This window comes from Cuculus canorus, chromosome 2 (assembly GCF_017976375.1).
Source record: "Cuculus canorus isolate bCucCan1 chromosome 2, bCucCan1.pri, whole genome shotgun sequence".
Taxonomy (NCBI): domain Eukaryota; kingdom Metazoa; phylum Chordata; class Aves; order Cuculiformes; family Cuculidae; genus Cuculus; species Cuculus canorus.
The window spans coordinates 11,206,492-11,225,911 of record NC_071402.1 but is presented as its reverse complement, the minus strand read 5'-3'; the positions used below and the strand labels follow the sequence as shown (position 1 = coordinate 11,225,911).

Below are 19,420 nucleotides of genomic sequence, written 5' to 3'. Positions count from 1 at the left end.
AGCAGGATCAGAGGAGCTCTGCTCCAGTCAGAGTAACTGTTATACAACACCGAGACTCGAAAGCACCTCCAGCTTGCCCAGGAGCACCTCGAGCTCCACCTACATGGAAAGCTTTGTAATAACTCTAAAAAGAAATAAAGATTGTGAGGGCTTTTCAGATCAGCTAAACAGAAGTTTGAGATTATTCTAACACAAAGAAAAACATGGGTGACTAAGTGCTAGGAGAAATGATAAACAAGGATACTAAAAAAAATAATTTCAATCAGTAGCTGTCCAAAAGGGAAGAACCTAATCAAGTGTTGTGGTTTGAGCTAAAACGTGACACCAAGTTTTTTAACTTGTGACTTCAAATGTTTATTGGGTAGCATTTAAGATGGAAGCATGCACAACAGTTACTGAATACAGGGTAATAAATGTAAGCGTCGTAGGATGGAAATGCCTGGATCCCCCTCCTAGAGATCATTGTGTGCATTCAACAGCTTTGTCTAACAGTCAGGAAAAAAAAAAAAAACACAACAAAAAACCTCCAGGAGCCATACAACAAGGTCTTAATTCCTGCATCATAATTTAATGATACTGAGTCTCAACAGCTGCAGAGTATTTCTGCTCAATGATTTCTAAAATTACTTCTACAATGAGGTAAAAGGAGGCAAGCTGAAGCAGGGCAAGTCCAGATTGGACATCAAGAGAAGATTCTTTACTGTGAGGGTTCTCACGCACTGGAACAGGCTCCCCATGGAAGTGGACAGGGCACCAAGCCTGTCAGAGTTCAAGGAGCATATGGACAATGCTCTTAGTCATATGGTACAGTGTTAAGTAGTCCTGCAAGGAGCAGGGAGTTGGCCTCAACGATTCTGATGGGTCTCTTCCAACTTGAGATATTCTATGACTCTAAATAAAACTGCTGCTATGAGGTCAAGCAGTAAATGTACTACTTACCAGATCTGAAAGACTACATGTTAGTAGTTCAAGTCCCTACAGAGTTAAAGAAAAAAAACAAACCACCAAAAACAACAACAACAAAAAAACCCAAAACCCAAATAACCTCACAACCAACTCCCACTAAAACTAGAAATTTACTTTAACAACCATTTACAAATCCTTCTGTAAGTCAGGAAGCGAAGTAAATAACATCTGACCTTAACCTAATATAACAGATCACATGAAAAGCAACACAGAAGTCCAGTCACAGGTCTCAACAAGTGCAGCTTTTCAGGTCAAGCATCTTTCTGACAAAAAAAGTTTACATATTTTGCTGGTCTGTTTAAAGGTGACTTTTCAAATAGTCAAACCAGCCTGTAAATTAATGTCTTTGATTTTAAGGCTTCTTGGACAAACTGGATTAAACAGTTCATGTTGCCCTGTGAGATTATTTACAGGTGGAGAAAAACAGCAGCTTTACCTCCATAAACAAACCAGCATGGCTGAAGCCTCAAGCAGAACACAGTTTACTAAATAAACCATTAAGCCAGATTCAAAACTCACTTGTTTTTTAACTTACTCCAGTAACTGCTGCAGTAGGACTACTGCATGTCAAGGAAGGATATTTTGAAGGTGATTGAAGTCTTACAGTAAAAAAACCTGTCAGTGATCATCTATAGATTACTATCATATTCAGTCAAGGTCTTAATTAATTTTATGTCCACTGTGAGCAAAAAGATACTGCATTACATTGCATCAGCACTGGCAGGTTATTTACATTCATTCCTAATACAGACTTTTAAAGCCTAAAAACAACAGGATTGCACAAAAGCCTTCAGCCCCTCAATCTAATCCCATGCTATCGCAGCCAGACATACTATACAAGCCTCAAGCCAAAATACAGCAAATAGGGGATAGCTCACTCTGGCCTAAAAAACTGTCAGCTCTTCCTTGATATAGATACCAGCATTAACATAAAATAAATGCATGCTGGTAGAACACCAGTAACGTGATCAGAATTTCTACCAAAATATTTTACAGCATGTCAAAAACACAAAAGTACTTAACCTTCTTATACTATGAACCATTTCAACAAACCTGCCATCACATGGATGACAAATCAATTCAAGAAGCTCTGCTGAATCGCAAATAGAATTTGTAGGCAAACTTACAGCAATATATTTAGAGCAACACTACCAAAGGAGACTGCTTTCAACTTGTGGCACAAACAGGAAGTAAGTGGTTTCAGTTGTCAGAATGACATTCATTTTTCTTCATGTATTTACAGTACTATGATGGATTATTCATCTACCCCTGATGGTTCCCACATTACCCAAGTGTTGGTATCCAGTAGGCTCTGCGGTGAAAGCTCCCAAGCTGCTCAAAAGCATTTGTAACTTCAACACTTTCTATGGTTACATAGGTTTCTCCAAACAAAAAATACTCCTTCTCAAAGCACACATTAAAAGCTGCACATTTTTGACACCTATTTCCTTGTTTAATGGAGGAAACATTTAGCACTGAGCAGAACACAACAAAATCTTTATATTTCTTCTAGCACATTTGACTTTATATAAACTTCCCAGGCAAAGCCATACAGAAGTCCATAACAAGTACAATCTGGCCTCACTCAATATCTCTGCTGAACCAGATCCTTCACTTCTAACCTTTTGTAGGCACACAGGTATGGGGGACAACTAGAAACAAATATTTCTGCTCTTCTTAAATTTAACACATACTAAGGGATTTGCACTAAAAGACTGAAATCCTTACCAAAGAGATTTAAAAGATACTCCCCACAAGGAAGCAGAACATTTAAAGATGTGTCAGCCAGACAAATGCTACTCTTAAGAGCTACACAAGCCACAACAAAGCATTCTCAAAATTAATAAGAAAATTACAGGTACGTATTTGCTTCCACTTTGCAAATGCAATACTGAAGGTGTTTATTCATATTCATTAAAATCAGTACAAAATGCAAAACCTGTTAATCCACAAACATTGCAACATCAGTGCTAGAACACGGACTCCACAACATGTTAATCTGTTTGCTCGAAGCATTTCCCCATCATCACTACAGGGGAAAAATTCTAAGTTGCAAGGAAAATGTTTTAAATCTTCAAGAATACAGACAAGTTCAAGCTCCACGTGAGAGATAAAAGTATAAAATAAGAATGAATAATTATCAGATATTATACCGAAAGCAGGAGACAATTATCAAGGTCTTTTCTGAATGACTGATATTCTCAAAGTTAACATAATGAAAAAGAAAAGTTAATAGAAGAAAAAGAAAAGTCAATACAAGAAAAACAAGGAAACCACTAAGAAATTAATGTCCTCCAGTGTCTGTACTAATGGACAGCCGAAACATCAAAGTGAAAAGAAATACACCTGGATAAAACAGGCAGGCACATCTCACACCACCATTTGCACTAACCTGCACCACACTAAGGTCCAGCTGGCTTAATATTTCTATCTTGGCATTAGTCATTCAAGACTCAGACACACTTTGCCAAGGGATGCAGGTTCATGTGCTGCATTCCCTTTTCAGCATATTCCCAGAGCCGGGTGCTTGGGTTAGGTCTGAAGTGCGGTTGAACTCAGCAGTCTTTCAGCTAACAACTTCCCAGACCACAGTTAACGCTGGGAACAGTGAAATTAAGTTTGTGCAGTGCTACCTGTGAGCTGACATCACTCAGTCCTAAAGGAACTGAATTAACACAATACCTTACCACAGATGCAGACAAAGAGCTACTTTGTAGAATTACCCAGTCTCAACACAGCGATCCTGTTAAACTCCTGTCTCAGAGACAGATGGAAGATGATCGGGTAGGAAGGGAAGGTGGTATCTAAGGGTATCTCCAAGGGAAGGGTATCCAAGCCGAAGGAGGGAAGTGGACAGAGGACCCCTCACTGCTAGGGTAAAGAGCTTTCCAGTCTTCTGTCTTCACTCAAATTAAGTGACAGACATACATTTTTTTATTCACATCATATGTCATAAGAATAATCCAAAGGATTAACCTAAAAATTACCACCACATAATTACAATATGGTTCAAAACTTGTGTTTATAATACAGTGCTTGGGTACTTCAAACTGGGACATAATACATGCCAGTGGTTCCTTCTCCTGGACGTGCATTTTCAAATGGCATTTGAAAAGGAGTCTCACACACACTTCAGTGTCAGGAGCTGCTATTTTATAGACCCAGGCAACAAAGCTCTTGAAATTATCACTCACAAATAGCTGTACCATCCAAGTCACCTTTACGTATAAAAAGACTACATGAAGATGAACATTGTTTTCTGTGTCATTTCTGTCAGATGCACATTACTGACCACTATAAGTGTTCAAAACTTTCCTATCATTAATCTAGGTTTGACAAAGCCACAGAGTAACAGGACAAAGTATTTTAATATGCTCTGTGAACCCTCATTATTAGCAACAGCTACACGACAACTTTGCAAAGTTATCCTTGATTACTTATAAAATGTAGGCAAATTAACTGACATGTGAAGATTAATAAAGCATCTGTAAATATTTGGGTCATAAAAGCTTAACTTTTCCTTACTGACTGCTCCTTTCCACATTCATCCTTGGCCCCAGCTGCGTTACTCCATTCCAGGCAAGAACTTTCCTGACACAAGTTTACTTGGCCCTGTAGCTCAACTGCCAGTAGTAAACAGAAGCTTTACAGAAGGTATAGTAATGTAAAGAGGAAAACTGAATGCATTTAGTTGACAGCTTTGTGGACCTTGTCCCCCACAAAGACTGCTAGCTACTTCACTTATTTGTATTCTCATGTATTCCAGAAATGACCTGTAAATTTGGTAGCTATGATATGATTAAGCTATGTCAAGACATATTCAGGTGTCCTAAAGTCTCATGTTTCCTTTTGATTGTTTTTTAACAGTGTATGTGACATCTTAACTTACAGGCAAGTAAAATGCTACTATGTGGTTACAGCTCTTTCACTGACCATCCTTCTACCACTTTCAACCTGGAAGTCAGCCTACATATGAATTTAAATGCCTGTGAATCTTTCAGTTTTTTATCACATATTATTTTCATTGAAAATTATGCCAAACATCCATAATTAAAAGCACATTAATGGCATGTTCTAAAGCACCTGGATACTTAAATTAACATGCTTAGCCATGTTCAACTTCTAAACTAGACTTCAACATTTCCTTTTTTCTCTTCAGGCTCTGAAGCATCAGATATGAAATGTCAGTGTTTGCACTATCACATGTCTAATAGGCTTTATTTAGTAAGAGACACACATATTCCTCCCAGTGGAAAAGGCAAATAGACAATGTTTTAACATCCCACTACAGGAAAAAAGGATAGCCTTTTCTGTCCTAATGTGAGAAGAGGAATACAGTCACTTTGTATTACAATTTAAACACCCACAATATTCACTGCTACTGAGCCTTTTGTCTGGTAAGCTACAGTTAATTAAAAACAACAAAAAAACCCCAAATAATGCATGAACCACCTCTTATTTTCAATAGATCAAAATACTTCGTACTCCTTGGCTGAAAGTGTTATGGAAAAACAAAGAAACACTCTACAAGCAAAGACACCTAAGGAAGTGTTTACCAGTTGGTAGTATCTTCTTGCAGTCTTAACAGAGAACACCCTTCTTCAGATTGCCGATGCAGCAGCTTGTCTTCAGAATCTGAACAAATAGAAGAATCCCATTAAATATAAACAACACATAGTATTTCAATTACATAAACCAGTGCCGGGGGTAAAACAAAGTTAATCCCGCAGTGCCAACCAACCTACATAATTCTTTTAGAATGCAAATAAAACATGCCAATTTCAAAAACACTTGAGATTTTATGGAAATGACATTACAAGCAAATGGAAGGGCATCCTACAAACTCTTCTGTGAGTCAGTAAGGCAATTAGCTATCTATGATCACAAGCATCAGAAATAGAGCACTGCATCTCAGCATTACTGAGCTAAATTACACATAGTCACAGCACAAAAAAATAGAGCATTACATCTCTGCACTACTGAGCCAAGTTACACATAGCTGCGGCAGAAAAAAGTAGGTCTCGCTTCAAGTTTTATTTACTGTGGCATATATATTGCACACAGGGAAAAAAGCTTCACCAGTCATCAGTTAAAGACAAATTTGGCCAATGGCAGTTTTCACCTTTCTGAACTTTAGGATTACTGATGGCCTGCTTCAAAACTAAGTTTCTAGTTTAGAAAATTAGTATTTACCTAGTCAGACAGAACAGCATTTCCTATGGAAATGCGGCACTGAGATCTATTGCAAGCCTTCTAAGGGTCTTTAAGCCCATTTAGAGTAGATTTATGCAGCAGTCTACCTCTTAGTACAGTAACAGCATGATTAGCTGGTCAAAATCAGCATCTTCCTGTGGTGGTGAAAGGTTTGTAAGTCTTTTCCATTTGGGGTTTTGTAGGCTGCATCTGCTTCAGCGATTTCTGCTAATTTACATACTCAAGTGTCATCAATTACCCTTATCTCCAGTAAAACCACAACCACTGTTGCTCTACTTCAGGTATTGCTCCTGGTATCAGAATCCATCCTGTCAATATGTCGCATCTCAAGGTTTCTTTTAAAGTGATCTTCCTGTTTCACATTACAGTTTTCTTTCTGCTTCTACAGCAAAGTCATCCACATTCTGCAAAGCATCTGTTTTTAGCATAAACTTGTTTTAGAAATACAAAATCCCTGTCATGTCATTGGAAATCCAGCTGAAGAGGCATGAAATATTCAGCGTTAATTTGTATTTAATCAGCTATCAGCAGCTTCTCTTACATCACATAATCCTGATTAACATGCATTTAACAAAAAATGCTGCTTTGCAGTGAAATTTCTAATCACAAAGGCCATACTATTACTGATTTGTCAGCTTGGGGAGGATAGAGGGAATGCAGTACTGAGGATGGGCGGGTGATTTTAGTCACAGTGAAAACTATCATCAAAAGCTACCACCCATTCCCTCCTCCTGGTTCTGCAAAAGAAAACCCCACGACCTGAACACCACAGCTAGGAGAAGAAGAGAAGGCAAGGAGTCTGAGACACTGTGCAAAATTTAGTTAAATAAAATCAAGGAATCCTACTTGCAACTACACTGAAGCAAACAGTTGCAACAGTGTGTACAAAAATAAAACCTAAAAGCAAGTAAAGTTAGTCAATGATAACCTTTGCCAATTTGTGTCTAGGCAGCATCTAAGATAAGCAAATGCCTGGAAAATTAATGTGCTTTTTCCCTGCAAGTGTTGCTGTATGAAGCACTAGTTCTCTCTCTTGCAGAAAGAGAAATCTAAAAAAATATTCAAGATGCCTTATTTATGTTATTACAGCACAGGCTTTGTTCTACTACCCTATTTCATTCCCTTTCATTCATGGTCCTCTTGTCAAGCAACTCTATAAGGTTAACAGTTCAGCTAAAGACTTCTGAATGGAAACCATAAGGTCTTATACTCAAATAGCTTGGCTAGTCGCTGAGCAGAGTGGCACCGTCACTGCCTACAGCCTGGTAATAGTATTTGAAAGTTCTGCTGTCTGAGCAACCATTTATGCAATTGCAACATGTGCAATTTCCTTCCACGCTCACAACAAAAATACTTCCTTCTACCCTGCTGCACTACAGTATGAAAAGCTTCTGACTCAGTATCAAGAGAATGGATTTTTTTGAAGCATGACTGATCATTTCATTAAATGGAGAACGCGTTACACTTCCACCAGACCAACTCCCATATCACCACGCTGCCAAATTGGAATGTTTAAACTTCCTCATAACTACCTGACGTAGCACACAGGATTCAGTTTTACTGAGAGCAGCACCTAAGCCTGCTGGAGACCCTTCTGCACCTGCAGTCCCATACAGCCCTGCATTGCTCCTTCTCCTGGCTGTTCAGCATTTCCCATGCCGTAGCTCCTTCCTGACAACCCACTCCTGCAGACTTGGAGGGAAGCAAGTGCCAGCAGCTACAGCTGCACAGCAATTCTGGATGAGAAGACTCAATCTGGCAGAACAGCAATAGGTATGACGGGCTGGCGGAATCTGCCAGTGCTGGGCAGCAAGTAACAACTGTTGCGACAGGAGGAATTGGAAAGAGGCTGCTACACTGGTGAGCAGGCCAGGAGCAAGAGGCAGCACTGTACATCCAAAGGATTGGGGTGCTGAAGTGGGGTCACACACGGGAAGCTGCAGAGAAGTGGTCCCTGTGGAAGACATCCCCAGCTTTCAAGGAAACAGCATGGATGGAGGATGGCTACATCCTCAACAGGAGGATGAACGCAAAGAAGGAAGCAGACAATAAACCTACTTGTTCCTGATGAATCAGGGAGACTTCATCTATTCAGTTAAGTGACCATCCCTTACTTTCTTAGTTTTGTCACTTAAGGAGAAGGTGGAATTAAACTCTGAAGTACAGCACCTGATTAAATCTTGTTCTCCTTACACAATTTATGCTCAAGAAAACTATTAACCATAAAGACACAAAATCTTCTGTAAATCAGTGTTTGTTCTTCTCTAGCATATGTTTCAACACGCAGAATCACGGCACTGCTTCTCAAGCCTCCAAGTTCTACTCTCAATTGAGCTACAAGGAAGAATACTTTCGAGAAATTTATTTATGGCTACATTCTCGGGGAGAATGGTAAAGTCAGTAACACACGGATTACAGCTGCTACTGAAAGATTCAGTGTAATCCCACACGAGAGAGTTTGCTGAAATACTGTGGTAAAACAGCCGGATACAACAGTTTCGAGGTAGGGGCTTCAAGTTATCTTCAATGATTTTCCAGGCCCTGCCACGATGGAAGCAAGGCTGCCACTGACAGCCCAGGTAAGCTCTGTGTCAGAGCTGGCTGTAAGTCTTCACCATCAGGCAACAGGGATGACCAGGGCTGAGATATAGAGGAAAACTGAAGTCAACGTATCCCCTGAAATTCTGTACAGGCTCGTGACTGCCAACCCAATAACTTGCACTCCAGTTCTCTGCCTTGTTCCAGGCAGATACCTGCCTCCCAACAACATTACTGAGGTGATTATCTGGGGTGGCCCAAGATGCCATTTTTATGTCCTCTGTGACTGGTAACTTGCGCAGCATCTTCAAAAGCAGAGAAACTTATATTTCACAACTTAATATGCAGGTTATTTCAGCTCAAAAACTTTGTCTTGAGTACACTTAGGAGTAATTCCGCCAGGACTGTATACCCAATAATGTTGTACAGATATGAATCACATTTAAAATCACATTCCACACAATCTTTGCTGTGCTTGACTTCACTTGGCCCAAAACACAAAACATTGAAGAGACAGCTACAGGGATTTAAGGTGATGTATCCTCCTTCAACAGAGATCACAACAGACTGACAGTGACAACAACCCATCAGCAGGTTAAGAAATACCTGAAAAGTTAAAAAATCAAGTAAAAATACAAAAAAAGTTAAAAAATCATAAACGTCCATAAAGTTAACCAAGTGTCAGAAGACTGATGGTAGCTTATAAAGAATTCTGCTGCCAGACCTAAGGCAGCACACAAACTACCCACTCAAAATAATCCTTGCAGAGCTTCTGACAGACTAGTCTTGATAGTAATGCAGCCATGTAAACAAACGGTAGAAAGCAACACATCCAGTGTCCTACAAAAATGGGCAAATCTATAAAGGATGCACAAAGACAGATGCACGACAAACAAAAGTTTGAGAATTTTATCTCTCGCTAAAATGATGCATACTACTTTATTCCTCTCAAATATATACTGCCAAAACTAATTTCCAGTTGAAAGAGGACATTCTCCTGTAATTTGAAGAACTAGTGGTCAGAGAGCTATTAAAAAAATCCCCAGCAGTTCACTTCTACACTGTTGAAAAGAAATTCTCATGCCTTTATTTTCAGGACAACAATGAAGCTCAGTTTAAGATCAAAGCGATACTAAAACTCCACAGTCTGAGCTTCAACTGTACAACACAGAGTTAATAATATCGTAACACATTACAGAGTTATAGCTATTTGCTTCCAGAAGATTGCCCAGCTCTGCTCCCCAGAAGCCAAGAGCTACTCTGTTTTCAACATGAAATTACTTCTTCATTCACCAGAACATCAGTTAGAAGACTTTAACGACCTTCCATACTGGTTTGAGATGGAAAGTATCAAAATTCATTAACATACTAGAGGTTAATTTTGTGCATAAATGAAGATTGTCCAGTTAAGAGTTGCAAAGACAGAGACAGAAAAGACTCACACAACTTTCCATTGTCATTACACCAAACTTTTGGCACAGGTTTTAAGTATTATCAGTCCAACATCACACATCCATTGAAGTGCAACTTACCAAACCGAACACTGCCCAGTTTTAATTCTAATTACTCCAAAGTCATAGTAGTATTTCCAACTGTGAACACTTTTTCTCCTGTCAGTGACTTCTCAGCTTTTGAACACCAGACTTGATATTTTGAGCTCAGTGGTGTTGCATGGTTTAACAACTTCTCATGAAAATACAGGTTTTCACTTTAAGCATTACAGAGGGATTGAATCTTAGAAGCTTTTTTAAAAATACTTATTAATTACAATTAGGAACAGTGTGTGCTGCAGATGCTAGGAAAGTTTGCTCACGCTTCTAACTGCTATCAGACCATTTCTTACCGTCAAGCCTTATTCACCCAGCTGTTTAGAGCTCAGGAGCCTATGCCTGCATTTACTGTAAATGCAGCAGTAGGAACAACGCAGCTCTTATGTAAAACAGAAAACCAGAACTGCTAAATACCTATTCCATTAAACCATACAACCACCATATTCCTCTGTTTCAAAGACAGATGTGTAAGTGCAAGCGAAACTGTACTAACTGCAATCATTTGAATAATATAAAAGACTGACTGTTTGACCATGGGCAGTCAAGAAAGTATTTGAGGCAGGGCTTAAAAACTTAACCAATATTTTCTCCAGTTCTCCTTTCAAGCAGAGAAACTCCTTAGTGACTGACTCAAGTCCTTAGAGTGACTCAAGTCAGACATGAAGAGGCAAGCCTTGAATGATGTTCTCCAGATTAGTTATGGAATATGTTTCCATAGCAGGGTGAAAAGGGCAAGTACGTGCAGTTAGAGATGGGATGCGACCTGGATGCTGGGATCAAGAGCACTCTGATGAAGTGTGCAGATGACATCAAGTTGGTCGAAGAGGCTGACTCTCTAGAGGGAAAAGCTACCCTCCAGGAAGACCTGGACAGGTTGGAAGAGTGGGCTAACAGGAACCTTACGAAGCTCAACACACAATCCTCGCAAAAGCTCTGATAATTCTGGCAATCAGATGTCAGGAGCAAGTTATTGATATGCATGCTTTGAGTTGTAAACTTTTAGCCATATAGAGAAACAGGCACAACTTGGAAGATTTCTTCATTCTATAGTACAGATGCCAGATATCTTTTGACCCCAGATCTCAGTTAATATGTTTGCTCCCTGGATATGCTACACCTGACCGAGGGACTGAATTACACTGTAGAAACCAGAAATTAAACAATGGAATCAGACCAGTCCCAATTTTTCAACTCTCCAGAGGCACTATAAAGAAAGTCTCTGTGCAACCAGAACCAGCAGATCAGTAGGACTGCTTTTGAACAGCCTACTTTAATGGTCAAAGTTATGAGCAATCTACACAGTCCTCAATAAGTTAAGGCTTGTAATGAGAGGAGAGAAGCTGCATAACCCTACTCCAAGAACAATTTGAAATTTCCATCAGACAGCGAGTTATTGTAAACAAAGACTAAATCCGAAGATTTAGCTACTCAAAAATTCTCTCAATAAGTTCTGCTGGTTTTAGTCTTTCCTTGATGCACCCCTTAAAACTCTATTCATGAAGTGTCCCAGCTTCAGCTGAGCAAGGCACCAGCCTGGCTCACAAGCAGATGTTGAGTTCAAGGCTCCTCAAAGGGTGACAAGAGTTCAGTTCCCCTTATGCTACGCTTGGTAGGTTATTATGCCAAAGTCTGCCATTTAAAAACTCTGAAGGAGGAGGATGCTGTAAAGCCACCAATCTGGATAGATGGTCAACAGATCCTTTTTTTTTTTCCTGTTTCCTAATCGTCTGGATTTAGACATGCTTATTATCTAAGTCCACAGAGAGGCAGGCATTACTTACAGCTCTCAGCCATGTTTACGGTATCTAACTTTCTCTATCTGATGCATAAATAGTTTAAGCTCTTAGCTTAAACAGTCTGAATGATCCTCTTAGGATCCAATATTTACTTAAAAAAAAAAAAAAGCTGCTGCAGGCCTTATGTTTGAGACCTTGAGAAGGAATTCTCACCCTCAGAAGGTCGTCTGCAGACTACTTCAGCTTTTACATCCGCTTCTCACTAGAGACACATTAAAGGCAACTGGACTCCTCTTTCTGTACAGGAAATCTGATGATCTCTGAGCCATTCTTACACTCCCACACCCTCCCATTTAGTTCTGTACTGAGAGCACAAGATCTTTGTTCAAAGTGTACTTGCAGATGCCATCATCTCCAGAGGCATTTTTCCTACACTTAATGTGCATGTTACAACCTCAGTCAAAAATAGGAACACAGTTTTTCTATATACACAGCATTTAGAGTAACAAAGGAAGCATTTAAGAGCAAGTCTTATGTTTTTCTGCTGAAATGAGCTAACAAACCAACATTCAAATAGTCACATACATGCTCTAGAGACTGCAACAAGGGAGTCAGTTCATCCTTTTCAAATCAAACTTTACCTTGGAACAGCAGTCAAATAAAAAAAAATGCCCCTACTTTTAATTAAAGACTTGTCACGCTGCAAAGCTTTTATTGCTACAGTAAGGCTAGAAAGTCTTACTTGAAGACTAACAGATCCTGAAGTACCCCTTTTCATGACAAAATGTAGCCACAAAACTGTACTTACATAAACACATGAAACAAAGGCACTGTACCACATAAAATCCACATAATCGCGTAAAATTCACACTGTAGAGCCACGCCTAGCATAATTCCAGTAAACACAAACTTGCTGTACCTAAGTAAAAGTCCAGCAACAGACATGCATACATAGCAGCACCCCTTCATCGACTTGCTATTAAGTCTGTAAGTGGACGCAAAGTACATACAACAAGAGTATCATCAGTGCAAGCATGGCACATATTTGCAGGCAATGAGAAAAGTCCTAGGACCACGAATCTCAAGAGTACAGAATAACAGGCATAAATGGCACTAATAAGTATAACCACGCTTGAAATCAAGGTGCCTGGCTTCTGCAATCTCCAAATTTAGATCAGCAACTCCATCTGTGACATGCTTTCAAATCAGGTGGCAAGAGTTGCTCTACAGGTGGAGCATGCTTTAGGCTGCTCCTCCATGAGGAACCCACAGGGCCTTACCACATCATGCAGCCAGAGCATAGGCAGTGCCACATATGAGGTTCAACAACATGAAAGACAGACTCTCGAGTTCTTCAGATTATCCAGAAAAGCATTATGTGAATTGTGTACCAAAGTCCAAAAGCAAACTCCAGCTTGGCAACAGGTATAAACGAAAGTGCGTCCACAAACACCATAGATGCATGCCTTCTAGGAAGAAACTGGATCTGTCACATGGTACTATAGTACTTGGCTGTTCGAGAGCTATGATTCAGTGCCTCCAGGGTGTATTGGATTTAGTAGAGATGCACAGATTAATTGTACACCACATACGTGTCCGGCTGCTGACAGGAAAAGGCTACACACATGTACAATTAAAAGCACTCAAAGAAGTTAAACTATTTGCTATAAAAGGATGGATTAAAGCCTTCTTGGCCTCAGGTTCACTCAGTACAACTGCAGAAATCTTCTCTATCATCTCTGTTGTAAGGAGTCTCAGAACAAGCGAAGCTAGTCAACTTGCACAACAGACAGGGTTTAGTTCGAGGCTCGTCATGCATAGCATGGGCTAGAACAAACATTACCTACTATGGAATTATTTGCATTGCCATTCATGAACTTCTGCAATTTATCAGGCACATCTCATGTGGCAAAGACACTGCCAAAGAACTGGATGATTTATGGTTGTTCCTACAGCAGAACCTCCTGTAGCAGGAACTTTCCAACACACCAGACATTTGCCAGCAATCTCTGAATACGAGAATATGACAAAAAAAATAAGACAGAGGAAGCAAGAAGACTTACATAATGATAAAACTCATTAATAAGGATACGCTTGTCACTGTGGCTAAACTAGAAAATTACTTTGCCGTATGATACCGTCATGCACATCACAGAAAGTATACTAAAACCAGGCAAGGCAACTTCATAAACAGCAGCGCAAAACCCCTTTGGCTGATCAAGAGGTTTTCGGTAGCTTGTCTTTCACTAAAAATTAATCTGGCTTTCAAAGATTTAATAGCAAAACAAGAATTAACTAATTCAATATCTTATCACCCAAATGGATGTTGGCCTTCTGGGCCTCTTATCTTTCATATTTTTGTGGAAACTCAGTTATTTGAGTAAAAACACAATTATCAGCAAAAACAGTAAAAAAAACCCTACATCAACTGAGATCTACTGGATCTGAAAGAGATGTTTTCACTTGGATATACTTTCAATATATAATTGCAGAGAAACTAAAGGAGTTTCACAGTGAATTACTAACCTTGTTTTTATCATATAAACATGTTTTATTAGGAGTTATTCAATAACAGAAACTCAGTCTAATGTTGCAGTAGCTACAGAAGCCCTCATCTGATCCCTGGTTTTAACTGACTTCTTATTTGTTTTCAGGCAATAAACATTGCTGTACCTCAGTTTCTTATCTGTACTGAGGCAAAACATGCAACACTAAGCACAGCAGAACTTCAGCCAGCTATGTAGTCTTCGAATTCTGCTACAGCAAGAGCAGGTAAGGGTAGCATTCGATAAATTCTGAAGGGGGTAAGTATAGAAAAGGCTGTCTAGTGGACCTCAAGGCAGTCAGTGAGCATACACTGGGTGAAGCACACATGCCGAATCTCTCTGAAATCTCTGTATTGCTTCAAACTACCAAGAGAAGTTGCTGAATTAACGCAGACCAAAACTCAGATGTGGCATTCCTATCTGGCAAGTATTTGTGTTAATCTCTCATATACCAACTTTTACTGTTGAAAACATGAGCTTCTTAGGTCTTATAGATACTAAGGAGTCCAGTATAATTCTGAATGTAACAAACAATAACTTCACTTCACTATGTGGATTACAGTTCTGCCTATAAAATCTTTCATTTAGTATTTTAAATCAAAAAACTACCATGAAGGTGTTCCAAACTGCTGATCAGGTTATCCTTTCACAGAGATTACAAATAAGCATAAGTAAAAAAAAAGGAAAAGAGGCACGTGTTGAACATAACTCACTTGAGGAAAAGTGTCATTCAAGTCAACCAACTGCAACATAGGTCATTGTGGGATTATTACAGAGGAGTGTTATGAGATGTCCTGTAGTAACAACGTACTTGTTAAGAAGCACTGAAGTTCAGTTAACACTGAACTTTCACTAGAATAAACTGCTGAGATGAAAAGTGAGGGTAAGAGTACAATTTATATTCTACCAGGTGTACTTAAACAGAACTTAAAGAAAAAACTGCTGTCGTGCCTTAGATTCTAAGATAAATTTGTGGTCTTGATGATGCAGAGCTAGACTCAAACCATTAACAGGATCCACAAAATTATCAAGAGTCTGAAGAATAAACCACCCCTGGAAAAGTCCAACCAGTTTCTTGGTTTGTTGGTCAGCCAGAGTATTCTCCAAGGTAACGAACAGCACGCTTATGACACAACAGATAACACATACAGACACGGAAAAGTTATTGAGGAGTTCATAAGAATGTGGAAGAAGAGTGTTCTCAAAGACCTTAGACAGGGAAACAAGGTTAGCTCAGAAAGGTAGTATCTGTCTAACTCGGGGTTCAATGTCACACCCCTAGAGAGGACGGAGAGCATTAGCAGCTACACTTTCATTGTCAACTTTGAAACCTGCAAATAAAATGTACCATTTCCACAAGAAATGGCTTCAAAACCCATCACTTTAAGCATACAGGACCTTCCCTAGATGGTATCACATCCTACTGGTATTGAAAACCAGCACCAAACACAAAGGACATTGAGAAGAACTAATTCATGCATGTTGTGAGAAACCCCTCATTTCTAAGGCAGTTTCTTGAGCCTCATTCACTGCCTTTGTGCACAAATACAGCACTACAAAAGCAATTTAGAGTAGGAAATTAAACTATGAGGAAGCAATTTCTTCATTACCATAACCCCTGTACACACATTATCAAAATTTTGATTATCATAAAAAATTATCAAACAGTATTTTACAGACATTTAGCTTCTGCCATTGAGCACTCTGTCCATAATAGGAAAGAGCTGCTTCAGCACTCACTTATGTCAAGGATCACTGTTCCAAAAAGGTACAATAGGGTTGTGCCAAGCCACTGAAACAGATTTATTTCAGAAAACACAGTTAAAAATCTTTCTATGAGCCAATAAAAGCTATAACCTAAAAGCAGTGAGTCTCAACCTCCATCCAACTGCAGCACTTTCTACTTTTTGTCATAAGCCCTTACTCCACGAGGCCAAAATGGAGAAATTCACTTCCTTTGAGGCACTTGGTAATAGCAGGCAAATGGCAAGAGATCATTCACTAGCACCCAAACTCAAGGAGAATTCATGCTAACTCAGAATGCCACAGAAGTTCAAAAACCTACAAAAGCAGAAGCAAGTACTTAAGTCCAGAGAGGGACCAAAAAAAAAATCAAACCCCGAACAGACCAACACACACATGGATTCACCCGATCTATTCTGCCTTTCCGAAAGCTTCTGTTGATGGTAAGGTTTTCAATCCAGAGTCACCGTATTGTAGAGTACCCTGGGCTGCCATGAAGCTGTTGTCTCACACGCACAAAAGAAAACCTCTAAAATTCCTCATTTAAACTAAACCAAGATGACATACTATAAAATCTACGTGTATCAAAGTTCAGTTGCATGTCCTAATAAGTAAATAAAATGCTTAAATATGGGACACTTTTCACACTCTATATACCATTTCATTTCAGATACTTCCAGTGTGTGTGTGGGGGGGGAGAAATGAAGCAAAGAACCCTAAATGACTCTACATCTCTTTACACAGAAATTACTCTAAATTTCACTCCACCACATCAGTACGCTTCATGAGTTGACAGTCAGAAACATGTTCTACAAAAGAACATAATAGTTTACTGTATTAATCTGAATTTATTGCTGTATTTAATCAGAAATCAGAGCTCCCCAAAGGTTTTTAAGACCATAAAATGTTTTGAAAGCTTAAGATCTACCAATGTTTCCAGTAAGTTAAACCACCTGTGTCACTGTTTATGATTTTGAATCTGTCAATAGGAAATTCCAGCAGCCATCAGGCTGCATGCTTACTCACCCTCAACAGGCTCCTCTGATGTGGAAGCATTGTTATCAGAAATATTCAACTCAATAAAGCCCTCAGAAGTGTTGCAACACACTTAGGTGTCACTATTATAAACATCAATCATTGTGCTGAAGAGCAAAAACTTATTGCTGGCCTGTTTAATATTTAAAGACACATAACTGGATATTTTGAGGAAAAATGAGTACTCCCCAAGTGACTGACCTTTAGGACTCAGTTTCCGCTTTCAAAAATTCTAAGCAATGCTGCTTTTCCCTATTTACAAAACAGATACTCAGACTAAAACAGACACTATTTTAAGTTAAGAGAAATTAAAACCTGTCCACATGCACAGATATTTTTTTTTTCCATTTCTGAAGGCAGACAGCAAACAATTCCAGATGCTCAGCTTAGTTAGTAAAGATAAAAAACTGTCAATTATTCCAGGAAAAGAAACCAGGCCAAAATAATACAACTCTGGGATAAAACTCTGTATGCGAATGCAAGTCCTCATCCAAAGTTTCATGGGCAAATTATTCAAATGTGAGTCAACTTTGAACTTACCTAAGGTGCTAGGGAGAATGAAGAACATTTGCAGCTACCAGCCCTGTTCTTACAAATCTCAACTCAGAACTATTCAAAATATTAATTCATACAGCTGTACTGTATTAAGGTTAAGTGCAGGCAAGCTTTCAGCCTACCATGGTTACTTGACTAAAAGGGGAAGTTAAGCAAGACCTAACACCTGCTCTGTCAGTCTAGAATAACATATTTCTGGTTTTAAAGCATTCTTTAATTTACATTGCCTTTATATAGCCATACTCACAAAAAAATGCAGAAAACTACTCCTTATTGGCAAAGCAGTTAGCAGTTTGTTCCTTTCCATGGCAGAAAGGAGATAAAAATCAAGGAATGACATTTCTGGATGCTTTCAATGTTGAGATAGCATAAGAAACTGTAAAAGCTATCCTCTTGTACACATACAAACAAGCACCTGCAAAGAAAAATGCGTGAATGAAATACCTCCTTGTAGGTGACAGGAGTGTTCTATTATATCCTAAAGTACATACAAAACTAATATTAAATAAACTGGCACAAATGCACAGAATTCAAAGCAGGTATCAAGGCGATCAATCTCATGTTCTTAATTCACACTGATCATGGAGATCGCCCATAACAAAGATCACAAGATTATATTTTATCTCCAGGCTTTTATTTAAAGTATTCGCCTTCACAGCTTAGATGGGAGGACATTCTTTAAAAGGTATCTGCAAGACAGTAAGTGGTTCCTAGCTTAAAGGTTTGTTCTGTTATTAGAACTGAAAATGCCCAGTTTACCTCCCCACAAAAGAAAGACCAGCTGGCCTGAATGGCTAGCTTTTCCTTAGAAATCATCTAAAAGCAGGAAGGATGCTGGAATTTTGTAAGACAGTTACAGACATAACCCCTTCAAGTTTCCCATGAGTAACCTGTCAGTGACAACAGTTTACTGAAGCTGGATTAGTAAGAATTATTGCCACTTCTTTAGAAGCCTGACACTGTCCGAAGAAAAGCCTTGAGATACATAGACTTAAAAATCTAAAATTGAAAACGAACATCATGAACTATAAACACTGACATGGACTGCTACAAATTTATTTAAGCTTAGAGGGAACTACTAGACAGACGCAGTGGTAGGAGGTACTATTAACCACTTTATCACCTGCCCCCATTACCTCACAGTGCAGACAGGAGGATACATCTTTTATTGCTGTACAGCACAAAAAGGTTAGCTGTGAGAAAAAGCAGGAAATTAAAAACATCAACATTACAAAAACCAGAGGGGAGGAAGGCTGTTGTGCCAGGAACACAGTTAGAGCCATGCTAAAAATGAGAAGAGAACTGTAAGTGGTTACAATAGAGCAGCTGTAGTCATGGGTTAGGAAGCAGTCTGTCTTTTTACTGGAGTCAAACTTTCATCAACTTCTGTGTTACAACAGAGGGGTCCTGCCTGTCAGGCATTTGCAGGATTTAATCTCTGTATATGCTCACAGCTTTCCTCTGACCAAGCACTAAAACCAATCTCAACTGTTCTTGGCAAGTCAGAGTCAGAACTGCAACCTTTCATCAACTTTCT

General features: G+C 39.1%; 1 protein-coding gene across 4 annotated transcripts in view; it reads right to left on the bottom strand.

Moving 5' to 3' along the window:
- Positions 1-19,420, bottom strand: part of CYRIB (CYFIP related Rac1 interactor B) — a 99,931-nt gene that overhangs the window by 36,574 nt on the left and 43,937 nt on the right. For all 4 annotated transcript variants that reach the window (XM_054057276.1, XM_054057278.1, XM_054057274.1 and 1 more), the window contains exon 2: positions 5,523-5,601. The gene's annotated coding sequence lies outside the window, so the exon portion shown is untranslated. The remainder of the gene's footprint in view (positions 1-5,522; positions 5,602-19,420) is intronic.